Source organism: Chlamydotis macqueenii, chromosome 15 (assembly GCF_036417535.1).
Source record: "Chlamydotis macqueenii isolate bChlMac1 chromosome 15, bChlMac1.mat, whole genome shotgun sequence".
Classification (NCBI taxonomy): Eukaryota; Metazoa; Chordata; class Aves; order Otidiformes; family Otididae; genus Chlamydotis; species Chlamydotis macqueenii.
In genome coordinates this window covers 1,827,040-1,841,916 of record NC_141570.1, presented here as the reverse complement: position 1 = coordinate 1,841,916, position 14,877 = coordinate 1,827,040, and the positions used below count along the sequence as shown (strand labels likewise).

The 14,877-nt window shown below is 57.2% G+C and overlaps 1 protein-coding gene across 1 annotated transcript in view; it reads right to left on the bottom strand.

Annotated features, from left to right (window-relative positions):
• The window catches only part of HS3ST6 (heparan sulfate-glucosamine 3-sulfotransferase 6), a 31,293-nt gene that overhangs the window by 3,450 nt on the left and 12,966 nt on the right, over positions 1-14,877 (bottom strand). The window lies entirely within an intron of this gene.

The window sequence follows — 14,877 nt, the reverse complement described above, 5'->3', positions numbered from 1 at the left end:
GAGCAGCACCGACTTTAGTTAAAGCCAAGCACACCATCCTAGGGTTAATTAAAATGTAATTAAAGTAGAATTTTTCATAAAAGCCCATGCTGGGGCAGGGATTCCCAGCTCTGCGCAGGTCCCACGGGAGCGTACCTGTGAGCTGCGACGGGGTGCAGAGACCTTCCCGCGCCAGCACGGCCACAAGCTTGGTCCCCGCACTGGGGACAGCGATGGGGCAGCGACATCCCACGCAAAACCCCAGCGGAGCCGCAAGCTCTGCCAGCCAGCACTTACACAGACCCTCGGACAGGCTCCGACACACCTACAGCTTTGCTTCCGACGGGAATGCATGGTGCACAACCCCTCGCAGGCTGGACACCGCGACTGGGCTCTAAACCCCCGATCCCGCGCTCGGTTAACGCGGAGCCACTGGTCACTGGGGTCAGGGTGGCGGCGGAGGAGCTGGGTCCCAGCATCACCCTGGGATCACACCGGGAACGGCAGCCTCCGAGCAGTTGATGGTGCAACGCCTCCTCTTCCTCAGTGCCTCAATCGCTCCCAGCTCCTTGCAAGACAATTACGCTATTTCACATTTTGATTAACTCCCTAATACTTCCCCCTAAATTACCCCAGTTAATTATTGATAACCGCTGTCTCCCTCCAGATCTGGCTTAAACTGGCAAAGAGCAGAGCAGCCGTCTCTTATGCTCCACTTCAATGCAGGCATTGGCAACTTTCATTAAATCTACAGTTAATTCTTATTGCCCTTAAGAAAACGCCTCAGGAATGCTAAGCATCACCTACAAGTAGGCGACACTGCAATGAGAGGGAATTTGTGTTTCAGAGGCGACTGTGTGCCCAGGAGGAGGGATAAAACTCTTTTACCTTTCTACCAAGGGGATAAATTTCAGTTTTCCATAAACAATCAAACAGCTGGCATTTGAGAGGCAGCAGAAATGGGGTTTCCTACCTAGAGACATTCAACATGTGAAACGTTGGAGGAAAACAGCAAAATCATGGAGAGGGATGGAAAACACCACCGTCTACCTCTGAGCCTCCTGGGAGCCGTTTCGCTCGTCATTTCGCTGAGTTCTCCACTCCACCCATCCCCATCCTCCTCTCCCCCTCCAAGCTGTGGTACCTGGTTGCTCGGGGGCTGCCGTACCACCCGGTACCGCTCACCCAGGGCTGAGCCAACAAGCCCACGTCTCTAATTTCCCCTAATTGCTCTCAGCCCAGGGCTGCTGGACCCCTCCAGGACCTTCCCTCTCTTACAGTCAATGGGAAATTGCAGATTACAGCTGTGCTCCCGGGGGCCCTCGTTTAGATTAATTACCTCCTCTGTTGGGGTAGCAAGGTGCAATGACTTACAGCCCTGATAAAAATGCAGAAAGCTGCATTAAATACAGATTAACAGCCAGAGCAGGCAGGCAATCAGAGCAAACTTCAAAAAAAAGTGGGGTGACATAACTTTCCAGGGTTAATCGGTTCACGATTCCTCCACTTCGGGATGATTTTGAGGCGGATGAAGGAGAAATTCTCCCAGCACCGAGCTGAGCATGTAACGGAATGGATGTGCCCGTCCGAGGACAACCTTGCTGATAAAAAGTCGCCAGCCTGAGAGCATCCCTGTGTTGGCACCCACACTGGCCGCTCGCACAGCGGCTTCACACACTCTGTGCGCAATGTATCCCCCTCCCGAAAATCTTTAGCATGGACACCGGTCCGACTGCTGCCAGGAACGTGACGGCAGGCCCCGAAAACCTCGGATAAACTGCGGGTGATGGGTGCAGCCTGGATCAGAGGTCGCGGGTTCTGTGTTATCACCAAAAGTGGAAGAGAAAAGGCAGAAAAAGCCTTTTTCCATTATTATTAAAAAAAAAACCAAAACAACAAAGCACCAACACAAAAAAGCCCCCGACAAAAGGAAGTGAAAGGCGAGGGGATTTCTGCCGGAGGGGATATGGTTGAGAGCCTTCGGCAGGGCCAAAGAAAGTGACTCTTTCAAGGCGATAAGATGGGCGCTGGGATGGCGTGGGGGACAAAACCGGGCGGGACAGCCCAGCTTAGCGGCGGCGAGGGCTCCGCTCGCCCACCCCAGCCCGGCCTTGTCGGGGGTCCGGCTGCAGGTCCAGGGGACCTCCTCTCTCAAAGGCAGGGTGACAGGCTGCCCGGGATGGGGCTCAATGGGGGACAGAACCTTTTTTGTGTAAATGTAAAACAGTTTGGAACCGGGAGAGGGGGACAAGGCTTGGGACAGATTTATCCTCTCCCAGCAGACACCCGCTACCACCCGGATCTGCATATGAATCGCCCCAACAGGCTTATCGCACCGGCGGGACAAGGCTGCCTTTGTGGCCACGCAGCAGCTATGAAGTTGTTAAACTGGAACCAGTTACGTAGACTTCAAGATACCAGACTTTTCCTTCCAGGCAGCTCAAGTAGCAGCACCTTTGCCAGGCATCAGAAAGCAGCGAGTGGGATGGGATGTCGGGAGGGACGGATCCAGCCCTGGGGCCTTGGCTCTGCCAAGGAGACCCCGGTTGCCGGGGGGATGCCGGACGCCCTGTTTCCCAAAGTGGGATGAGGGGCACACGTGGGGCAGCTGTGCTTGCCCCCCACCCCAGTCCCTTCCATCACCTCCTCTTCCCAGCAGAAGCACGGGCGCATCTGTTGAACCTCAGTGCAAGGCAGGGAAGGCTGAACTCGCCAACGAGCCGCCCGGGAGCAAATTAGGCCATGTTCCTTTTTATTCCTAATTACCGTCGTCTCCCCCCTCTCCTTCCCCGCTGCCCCTTCGGAGGAGGCTGAGGGTCCTGCCAGCACCTCCCCGCGCAGGCAGAGCCCCCCGGGCGCTTTCCATCCCAGGCCTGCCCTCCATTATTTTTTGATTCTTTCACCGATTCAAAAATGTGCAAATGAGGCCACGGCTTCCCAATCAGACCTGGCCAGGAGCTAATTGGCTTTAAGCAGGGAAACCTGAATACGCTAATGATGGCAGTAACAAGCGGTGATGCGCCCGGAAGGGGAGCCAAGCCCTCGGCTCAAGGATCGGCTGACTCCTAGACACGTCAATTAACAACAGGGGAGATAATTTATTAATGCTCCTTTGCCCCCCCAGCCCTGCCCTTTGCTCCTAATTACAGTTTGACACGTGAAACGTGGCGGAGGTCCTGCCGCAGCCCCGCTCCTGGCCCCTGCATCCCTGGAGCATCCTTCCACTGGCCGGTAGCCCAGGACCACGACTGGAGGGTCTCCAGCCAACGCAAAGGACCCCCGAGCTCTCCCACCACTGGACCATGCGGGGCGGGGTCCCTGGGCCGGGGTTCAGCCTGGCCAGGCAGAGAGGAGAAGGGGAGACGCGATGGGTTGGGTGGCACCGCCGGCCAGGGCAGCTCCCTATGGGGTCCGAGCCCCCGCAGCCCCTTCCCGAGGGGCTCCCTCGCCAGCTGCTTCGTCCTGCGAAGGGCGCGGGCTGCAAAGCTGGAGGGAGGCAGCAGGGGGGTCTGCTGGGGGGCTCCGCGGAGGGCCAGGAGCTGGGGGCTTGGCTTTCCGACCGATTCGGTGTCGAGATCAGGGGGACGCGTTTCCCCTTCGCAAATCCCCGACGCCCAGTTCCTGACCCCGGGGGCCACTGGGGAAACCACGGCTGCTTTGTCCCTCCATCCAAACCTCTGCACGCCCCAAGTCCCCAGCCCCGGCAGGAAGGCGAGAAAAAGGCCGTTCCCCCACCAACCAACACCGCGGGGCAACCGCACCCCCTGCGCCCGCGCAGACCCGCTCCCCTCCGCCGCCCGCCAGCACGCTCGCGTGCAGGGCTGGGGGTTGCAATTACGGGCAGCTCAAGGCCCTGAAGGTTTTTTTTTTTCTCCTTCGCGTGGTTATTCCAGCGGGGTCGTGAAGGCCAAAGGGCTCCCGGTGAATGCACGTAACAGCAAATTATTACAAAGAGCAGAAAGCAGAGTTAATAAGGACACAGCTCATTCCCTGCTTGGCCTCTGTCAGCATCCACGGGATTCGGAGACAGTCCCACCTCGGTCTTCTCCTCTGCGGAGCTGTGATGCACGGGGTCACCCCAAAAACTCAAAGCAGCTGAACTCCCTGTCGACGTCCCCCGGGGACCCGGCACAGCCAGGTGCCCCCGCGCTCTCGCTGAAGGTGATGCCCCTCGGCCGAAGGCACAAAGCCACGGCCGCCCCGGGACTCGCTGCTTGGGTTAAAAAAGGCGAGAAACAGGAGAGCTATGTGCATCTCCAAAAACCGTGGGCTGACACATGCCCGGTTTTGACGGGACGCTGGATTGGCGCTGCGGAAGGCGAGGGCAGGGCTGCAGCGGGCACGCAGAGCCTGCTCCGTCCCTCTGGAACGACGCGCGTCTGCACGGCCGCAATTAGAAATCCTCTTCTCGCCGCTCGCTCCCCGGTGTCCCTTTGATTCCCGAATCCCGGGGGCGCGGGGACGGCCTGTGGCAGGTGTCCTGCCTGTGACCCGGGTCAGCCGAGGGCTCTGATCTCCAAATGACCCTGCCCAGCAGCGCACATGTACCCGCGCGCAAACAGCTTGCAGATGAAGGAGCAGCAGACTGGAGATGATTTATTCAGGAATGAAAGGTTCAGTACCCCTTTTAAAGGCTGCGCCTCGGCACTGTCAGCCTTCATTGCACACAATTAAAGGGGTTAGCTGCCCCGGCCCGCCGCAGCCCTCCTCCCTTCAAGGGGAACGGAATCAAACAAAACCAATCCCCCCGCACGCCCCCGCCAAGCCCCGCTCCGGTCCCTCCAGCGTATGGAGAAGGACTTGCAAACTCATCGCACAAGTGGCCCCGAGTTCCAGCCTGGAAAAGCTGCGCCAGCTCCGTTCCCTGCCAGGGAGCAGCTCGGCTCTGCCCGGGATGGAGGGATGCAGACGCCTGGGTCCCGTCCCCGCTCGCTGGAGGGGATGCTCGGGGTCGGGGTCTCGGCTCGGCCCACGGCAGCTTCCGCACAAAGCCCATTCCTGCAGCTGGGGCTTGGCGAGATGCTCCGGGAGCCCTGCACCAGGAGGGTTTTTGCCTCCTCCTATTTTTGCCTCTGGGGCAAGACCCAGCCCCTGCCGCAGCCCCGGACCCCCGTGCGCCAGCTCAGCACCTTCCCGCTCCGAGCAGGTTGCGTGTAAGCGACACCAGCAGCGTTCAAACACGGGCTCGGGTTTCCCTCTCACACCAAGAGGGGAGATAAGGATAAAAATTGGCATCGGCCGGATTATTTTTTTTTTTTTTCCCTTCTAAGTTGTGAGAACTGATGGGGTGGTTTGGCTGCGGGGGGGGAGCATCACTCCTGGGCGCGAGCGGCAGGAATTCAATGAAAAGCTTCCTTCCTCTTAGAAAAGAAAAGGAAGAAATCTGCTGGCAGCCGCGGCTGCTGATAATCTCTTTCCAAGGCAGTAAATTTTCCTGCAGCTACTCGGCAAGTAATCCGGCAGATTATTACACCTTTCAGCGGAATCAGCCTTTGAAACACGCGCTCCCCTCGCCATGCATCTTGTGTTTTACGACCTGCCTTGCTGTCTGAGCGCGGTGAAACACAAATTACGCTCTTCTGCAACCGGAGCAGAGGCGCCGGTGACAAATTTTGTACGTCTGGGAACTGGGATCCTTAGGCGCTGCAATAAATAAGGAAAAATTTGTTCTTGAAGCTGCACGGGGCAGGCTGGGGGCTCTGCACCACTGCGGCGCGGGGAGGGGACGGGAACCCCCCCCTCCGCCAGCGCCCCGCGAGCCCAGGCAACGCAACGCCGCTCACACGATGAACGCGTACTTCTGCCTGTGTTTGACACACCAGTTGCCCCCAGTCTGAGCACTGGGAGCAGGCAGTGTGCTTCTGGCAGGCTGTGCAGACACAAAATTTGTTGCTGTTTAAAAAAAAAAAAAAGGAAAAAAAATCCCTGAGATCATAAAAACCACAGCTATTGGTTTTCACTAAATTATCCTCTGCAGCAACGGGCTGATCGTTCCCCTTTTCCTACCTAGACAGAGGAGAGCATGGGAAGGACATAAAAAGCCCACAAAAATCTCATTTTTTTCAGGTTTAAAGTTACGTGGCCAGCAGAAATGGGGATTCCTCCACTTCCCAGCGCTCGAGTGGGCACAGGGAAATCCACTCCGGTTACAACGCCGTTTCTCAGAGACAGATGAGAACGCACGAGGACATCGGGGTCCCTTGGGTCACCGCATGAGAGGTGCGACACCCATCCCCTCGGCCACCTCCTCCCTCACCCTGCCCACTGCACCTCATCCCAAAACTACGGCCTGATCCTGTCCGGATGCTCCCGGGACGGAAAAGCCGTGCCCCCACCGCGCGCCGAGCACCGCAGCCGCGCTGGCCTCCCCCCAGGAGCCCCTCGGGCGCAGGGGTCTCCCCACGCGTGAGCGAGTTGTCCCCCAACATCTCTGTGCCCATGGGCAAGACGGGGTTTTTTCTCTCCCATGGCTTAACCCCAGCATGGCACAGAAGTGACAGGGAAAAAAAAAAACCAAAACAAAAACCCCCCAACCAAAACCAATTACCTATAATTTTGCAGTTGTCTGCGGGGCCTCGGGCCGCTGCATGCCAGCGCCCGCCACGCCACGGAGCTGCAATACTCAAATTTGAGGCAAAATCCTTCCATATTTTGATATTTTGAGGGCATCCATCCACTCGCTGCTGTGCAGTGCCACGTCCTGGGGGACAGCGGCTGCAGGAGGTCCTGAGTGGTGCCAGCCTGAGCCACAAGCTCTCAGCTAATTAGCTCAGATTAATTAGCAAGGGTGCAGTGCCGGTGGTGGGACGTGGGATGGGTCCCTGGGATCCCTCCCTGCCTCCATCACGGGGCGCAGGCGAGGGGACCCCCAGCAGCCGGGGAGGGTGCCGTGGGCAGGGACCCCGCACCGGACACCCCGGTCCCGGCTCCGTCGCAGGTGCAGGAGCAGCGGGAGCCGGCGCGAGGGAGGAAGAAAGGAGGAATCCACACATGCCTGCCAGAGCGAGACCTTCCCGCTGGCCAGCGAATTGACAGCTGCTTTGATTTGATTAGCAGATGCTGAGGAGGCATCGAGACAAGTCCCCAGGGCCATGAATAATTTCCGTGTATTTGTGTTTATTTGATCTCAGTATGGGGCTGGCCCCGCCGCCTTGCCCAGCCCCGGCCCGGACCCTCGCAGAGCGATGGGGAAGGGGCTGCTAGCTCTCCAGATGGCTGCTCCAAGGCGGGAGCTGGCTGTCCCCCTCCGGCACACGCTCTGGGGAGGAGAGAGACCTTCTCCGCGCTCTTTGCCCTCCTCCATCCGCATCTCCTGCACAGCCACCCCACCGGGCTGGGGGGCGAGGAAGAGACCCCCTCCCAGCAGCTTTTGGTGGAGAAAAGAGATGCCCCCAGCCTCATAATGTTTAACATAACTCACTCCAACATTTTCAAGTCTTTTGTACCTTTCCTCCTGTTTTCAACAGACAAAAATTGCACTTTCTGATTCCTGGACCAGAGCTGGGAGCAGAAGCCAGGGCCTCCGGGTCCTGCCGCCATCACCAAGGGTCGGATGCTCTTTAGAAAGCAATTAATGCATTTTAGAGTAATGAGCAGGCCATAAACCCCCGCGGTCCAACATGTAAACCCACCAGACGTTACCTACAGACTGGTGTCCCCAAGCACGGTACCAGCTATCAGGTCTCCATGAATGAGGGGACTCAGGGGGAAGGGAGAGCTGGCCCGGGCTCCAAGCTGGACGGCCAGCGGAAAATGCTACTGGGAGAAAAAGCCAAGGAAAACTCCCTCCCTGGGATGCCCCCGGGATGCTCAGCTCCTCTGCCCAGCACCACGGTGCACGACGGCGCACGGACCCGGCCAGGGCTCTGTGATCCACCAACTACATTTCATGGAGGCTCCTGCAAAAATGCTTTCCCAGTCCGGCTTTCCCTGCTGAGCAAGCACCGAGCCCGGCTCGAAGCTTCAGCTTCAAACTAACCACGAGTCGCTCTGAAACGCATCCAGAACTGCCTCCTTTCTACCTAAAAAAGCATAAATCAGTCCTCGCTCGTGAACCGGAGCCAGGTCTGAGGTCTGCAACGAAGCCGTGGGGATCCGTCAGCAGAGTTTCCAGTGACAGTTTTAAGCTCTCTTGGCCGGATCCACAAAGGTATTTGGGAACCTAACGCCCGCTGAAATCACCGGTGACCGCACGACTCAGTCCCCCGGCAACTGGCATCCCCCGCTCCGCCGAAGGAGGAGAACCGAGCTGGTCCCTCACGTGGGGAGACCCCGTCCCCCGCAGCATCAAAACCCTCCGGCACCAAACACCCAGCGCCGGGGGCTGAGCAGGAGGGTGCCCCGGGCTGCCCGCGGCAAGGAGGGGCTGGAGCGGGGACAGAGAGGTGACGGAGCCGCCAGCACCCATCCGGCACTGGACCAGCCCGGCTCTGCGCTGAGTGAGCAGCAGCTTCCCCGAAACGGCCCAGAGTGATGCAGGAGCTGCAGGGTTTGGGAGGAAAAGCACCACGCTGGTGCAATTACCTCCGTTTCAACAAACCTCCCGGCCAGGTTCCATCGCTGGCAGATGAGCAGCATCACCTGCGGCGTCGGCTCTCGGCTGGCGCGTGGGGACGCTCGGTGGGGCTCGGGGCAGGGACCAGATGTCCCGGAGCCGCCGCAGGTGTGGGGCAGAGGGGCTGCCCGCAGAGCGGGGGGATGCCACACCGCAGCTGCGCGCAGGCAGGAGGGGCAGAAATGTGCTGAGGCAGCGACGCCGCGATGGCAGACCCCCCCGCTCAGTCACCAGCCGAGGCTCTGACAGCTCGAGCGGGCGATCGCTGGGCCGCTGCCCGCCTGGCGCTGGCAGGAGGCACGGCCGCACGCTGCCCGCCGGCCTGGAACACCACGGAGCCCTTGGAATGGCCACCACCCCTGCGCCCGGCCGGTGCCCACCCGGAGCAGCTCCCGGCTCTCCGCGAAGCACGTGCTACGCGCGCTCCAGCTCATGACGGCTGCGAGCTGGAGCAGCTGACCTGCCCTCCCGACCTCCACCAGCGACAAAAACCAGAAATAGGGTTTGTTTGGTGCTCGCCTCGGGCCGAACGCTGTCATGCTGCTCTTGTTTGGGATGGAAAATGCGTCCAGTTTTCCACAGAATCAAAAAAGATTTGCCATCTGTGTCAAATTTGTAATACAGCCTGGAGGAAGATGGGAAACAAATTTAGCTCTTTTTTTTTTTCCGCTATCAGAAAAAGCCCTGTTTCCTTGCGAAGCGCAGAGCCGCGCGGCCGTGACGTGAGCCACCACCACTTGCGCATCCCGAGCTGCTCCGTGCCATCCCGCCCCGCGGCACGTGCCGAAACGCCAGCAGGAGCCAGGCGAAGGGAATTGGGAGAGGAGCCCCGACGGCCAGCTCACAGCCCCACAGCGGCTGCCGAACGGTTCTTGTCCCTGACACCCGCTCAGCTGCCCCCACGTGTGTGCGGGACATCTCTCCCCGGTCTGCAGCCCATCCCGTGGGAGCTGATAATGGAGAAATCCAGCCAAGCCCAGAGGACAAGGCTTCGGGATGCTGGGGATGCCGCTGGGCGCCCCGCGGGACGGCAGCCCGTCCTCCTCCTCCTCCCCTCGCGCTGCGGTTCAGCTGGTCCCCAGGCGAAGGAAATCCCCCACCGAGGCGGGAGACGTGGGTGGATTACGCACTTTGCTGGGGGGGAAAAAATGGAAATTAAAAAAAAAAAAAAAAAAAGTGTTTCTCCAGCTTTAGAGAAAGGGGTCACAGAGGCATGGGGAAGGCCAGAGGATATCTCAGAGGATATCACAGATATCTCTCTCTGTGGATTCTCTGGTGTGTAATAACGCGGCTGTGCTCCAGGTTTCTCCAGCCTGGATGAGCCCCGGGTGCCCGGGCGTGGAGATGGAGGGGCTCTGTCCGCAGCCGGGCAGGTTTGGGTGTCTCACTCGGCATCAGTGCTCCCTCCCTTCCCTCCCTCCAGCAGGAACAACTGGGAATTCTCTAACAAAGCATTTCTTCACTGGAAAAGCGTCGGTTTGTGGCAACCGGAGCTGTTTGTGGGAAAGAACTGGATTTTGATTATTTTTAGCCCGGCTTCCTAAGGAAATGTGGCTTAAGCAATCACACGGTCTGTCTGCCTGCCCGCCCAGCTGTCTGCCCGTCTTCCCCCAGCCACGTCTGATCCCGCCGGCCCATTCCAGCCGGATTTGACGGAGGACAAGGATCAAAAAGAGGAAGTTTGCACATGTTCACGAAAAGCTGCCGCCAAGGCTTGGCTCAGGGCAAGGCAACTCCAGCACAGCCCAAAACCCGCTGCCCCGTCCACGCCAGCCCCACTGGGAGGCTGCTGGGCTTCAGGCTCCCCAGGTCCCACTCCACAGCAGGGAATCTGGGTGTCCAGCGTTGCGGAGGAAGGAGAAATACACTCCTGGCAATTAAAACTTATCTGCTGGAGTTGGAAAGGCTCTCCATGATCTTCTCATTAAGCAGCTTCCCAGCATCCCTGCCCACCGCACTGGGCAGAGCGGCGCTCGCAAGCGGGAAAATCCTCCCTCTGCCAGGCCTTGAGCACCAGTTAATGCCAGCAGCCAGGCCAGACATCCCAAGGGTCCCAGTCCTGACCCCACACCCCAGGGTAACACCAGCCCGCCACTGGCTTGTCCTCAAATAAGCCAGGAAAAAAAAATGAGCGAGCATCCCAGCACTCCCCAGACCCACAACGTTAGCATGTCTGGCCACCGCAGCCTCTCCTCTCGATCGGAAAAAGACCCTCGGGTCCGGCAAAACCCCACGTCCGCAGCAGGCAGGGCAGCGCGGGAGGGACTCACTCAGCCCTGGCAGAATCGGGCGGAGAAGCGGCAGCAAAGAAAGGGCGTTTCTGCGGAGCCCCACCTCCCTTAACGACCTGCAGGCCAATTGCTGCAGCGCAAAACTCTCTTGGTCCAAAGGGAGTTAGACCTGGCTGCCTGACACTCCGGAGACATGAAAAAGCAAGAAGCACGGGCTCCTCACTACCCCAGAGCACAGCACCATGTGGACGCTCACTCACCCACTCACACAGCACTGGGAATGGTTTGGTGCCCCTGGGCGAGGAGGAAAGCAGTAATCCCACCAGCCAGGGGCTTGAATCTATTCCTCATCTCCTACAGCATCACCGCGTTAGCATCGTTAACGAGACACTTCAGTACCTGGGCGATGATGGATGGGCGGGGGGATGACGGATGGGAGCACGCGGCTAGATGGACAGATCGATCCCTGCGTCCCTGGCAGCTGCTGCCGATGACCCAGCCCGAGGCGGGGAGCAGCCGGGGGCTTTGCGAGGGCTGGGGTCTGCGGCTGAGGTCCGGACGGCGTGTTTGGGCTGCAGAGCTGGAGGACGCGTGGAGCCAAGGCGGTAACCAGTAAGACAGGCTGTATTTAAAGGACTGGTGACACCAAGGCTCACAGCGGCTGATGGTCCTGCTGTCAAAGAGCTTCATGAATGGCCGCTGGTAAGGAAAAGCACGGGGGAGACCACAGCCGTGGCGACAGTACGCGTAGCAGCACAATTTGGGTTGTTGCCTGCTAAAACCCAGCCTAGGAAATCATCAACAAGCAGCAGGCGTGGAAACCCCCCGTGGAAACCAGGAAAGGACGCAAATGCTGGGCTCATGCTGGTGGGCTTGGCCAGCGCTGGTGAGCACACCGCACTGACGGACCCTGCACTGCCATGAGCTGCAGGGCCACGGCCCCGTCTGCACGGTCCCACCGGCCCCACGCACCCCCAGACCACCCAGGCTCTGCAGCAGCGACGAGCCCACGGCGCACGGGCAGCCGGCGTCAGGATGGGACCTGCCACTGGGGCCAGCTCTCCTCCAGCTCCGGTTTTCCACCCAGCTGCACAAAGGGGAAACACAGAGCACGTGGCAAATCAACCCCAGGCTGCCAGCAGCATTTGCAGGGACACCAAGGGGCACCCAGGCCCCCCGAGCTGCGGTGGGGGTAGGGTGACCCCCATGGGAAATGGTTTTTAAGCAGTGGGGTGGGACGGCACGGAGCAGTGGCCTCCGCTGCCTTCCCAGCCCAGCCGGGTGCTCCGCAGGCCACAGGGATGCCGACAGCGATGCTGCGTTCATCCAGGCTCACGCCACTCGCTGAACTCGTCTGTTCCATAGCAGACAGAACAGATCTATGTTTTCATCTGTCAGCAGAGGCAGGGCGCTCGCATGGCTCGAGTTCACCGAGCTTGTTTCCATAATCACTAAAGTAAAAACGATGTGGGAAAAGCACGCGTTACCAAATGCCCCGCCGCCCAGGAGGACAAGCCCGCGGCGAGGGGACTCGGAAAGCTCCCATTTTCTCCGCAGCATCCGACTGGATCGCAGCTTCCCCCATTCACACGTCTCAACGGCGAGAGCGGCACACGCCGCGCAAGCTCCCCGGCCACCTTACGGCAGCGTGTCCGTAATCCACGCGGGTTTGTGCCCAACTGGCAGGCAGCGCCCGGCTCCGGCTGGGACCTCCCGACTGCAGCGGCAAAGCCCCCGAGTTTCCCATCCCGATCCCAGGGACTGGTCCAGGAAAGCCCCAGGATCGGAGTTGGGGCAGGATGGGGCATTACTGCCACTCTGTGCTCCGTTTTCCAGGGGAGTGGGAATGAACGGAGCCCATCATGGAGCCCCGCCGCCCCTGTGGGCACCGGACCTCCCTCTGTCCATTTGTGGATGAAACAACGCCTGGGATGGATGGATGGATGGACGGACAGCAAGGTAGCCCAGAAAGTGCTGGTCGTTTCCATTTTGGAGAGACGTGATCGCAGGGATGGTCTGTCCTGGGATTTGGGGTTCCCTCCGCACCCCGGCGAAGGATGCCCTGCCTGCCCGGAGCGCTTGTCCCGGGGGTGTCTGCCCACGCGCCCCCCAGCAGCACGGGCAGCCAAGGATGCGGGCGCACGCTTGCGGCCAGGATGAATTCTGCTTCGTAATGAGATTTAATGTTGGGGGAAAAAAAAGAAGATTGGTTCTGAAAAGTCACCTTACAGCAAATTGATTTCTCCCTGCACAGCAGTAGCTTTAAAGTAAAAAACACAAAACCAAAACAAAAACTTATTGGGGCATTTCGGAATAGTTTTTCTGGTTGTTGTGAAAATCTAGATCAGAAAACGTGTCGGGTGAAATATTCAGTTCCTCGCAGCCTGGAGAGCCTCATCAAAAACCCATTTGAAGTATTACTCCCAAATCCCTCATGGCAATGGGATATTTTAAGGTCAGTTAAACTTATTATTCACTCAAGATTTTCTTTCAGGCCCCTGCATATTTCAAACAGATTTTTCCCCATCTCTAGCCCAACTGTGTTACAAAAAGCCCTTTCCTTTTTATTTTTTTTCCTGAAAAGAAAAAAAAAAAAAAAAAGTTGTCAAAAGCAAAGATACTAATCAGAAACAGCTTCTGAAGTCTTAAACCCCGCTGCAGTTTGTACTTGTTACCAGAAAACATCGACGCTATCTCCAGATCCCCAAATCCCCTGACTTTTAAAACACTGAATGGAGCTGTGCTTGGAAAAGAAGAATTAACTCGAATTTGTTTTTCTTATTTGCAATTCCGTTTCCTTGAACCAGGGTAAATACATGGATTTTTTTTTTTTTTCTCTCTTCCATTGTGCAAGGAAAGAAAACAACTGCAAAAAGTGCAGCCTGCATTATTTTTGGACTATTTAGGATTTCCAACTTAACGTAACTGCAATTTTGCTCCTATGATCCCTTCTTCCTCCAAGGACACTTTTCTTTTTTAAATAAATAAAGATCACTCAAAGAATTTTAATTTCTGAGGTGTCCCCACACAAAACCCAGGAGGGGTGAGCTCTCAAACCAACGGTACCTGGGCAGGGTCGGCAGGGTCTGTCTCAGACGAGGCCACACAACAACCTCAAATGCAACCTGTCTGGTACAAAATTACAATTTTTTTAAAGAGAAAATACAACAATATCTATTTTTACAACCTTCCACGGAGAAGCTGGACAACCAGTTAAGAGGTTCTGAAGTAGCAAAAAGATCAGCCTTCCCCCTAAAACATCAACGTCTGCTTTCTGCTCAAACCTCCTCAGTTTTGAATCACCAACACCAACCAAACCCAAGATTTCACTTGGAAGATCATTGCTTTCTTTGTAGTAAAAAAAAAAAAAAAAAAAGCCAACTTTCTTTGAAGAAAATTAAACTTTTGACCACAAGAAACCAAAGCTTTGCTTCCCCCCACTGACCCGCAAAGGGCTTGTACTGGTGTCTTCCCAAAGAGAGAAGCTTTTCTGGAGAGGAGATGAATTGCCGACACAAAGCAGGTGCTGTAATTATGGGGGACCCCCAGAAAAGTGTGATTTGGGGTCATTTGCAAAGCCAGCCGCACGTCTGCACAACCCCAGTCTCCCACACCTGGGAAGCTGGCTGGTGGTCATGGCAGAGGACAACTCAACGCTGCAAACATCTCTTCTCCTGTCCTGGACAGCAATATTGCATGGTCGGCATTTTCCCACCTTATTTTAGCACTTCCAGATCTTCTTGGGGACCCAGGGAGAAAAATCAGCCGCCAGCCTCACAGGAGGCTGAACGCGGGGATGGACCAGAGGACGCAGGTTCCTGCTCCCTGAAAGATGCTCAACATTTCTACCCCAGATAATAACGTTACGAATTTCTGAGAGTCACAAACAACATTAGAGCTCTACCCAAAGCCAAGAGCAATGCAGCCAACACAGGAGGCAAATTGAGCAGAGGAAAAAACTGCAAGTGCCCTTAATCTTGCTCCAGAGAGCGAAGAGTTTAGAAATTATTAAACAGTTCTTCGTATTGCCAGCCATCTGGCCCGCATTTCTCCATTTATTCAATCAGACATATGTTCCTTTTATCCCACACCACTGCCAGCTCTCCCCTGTTC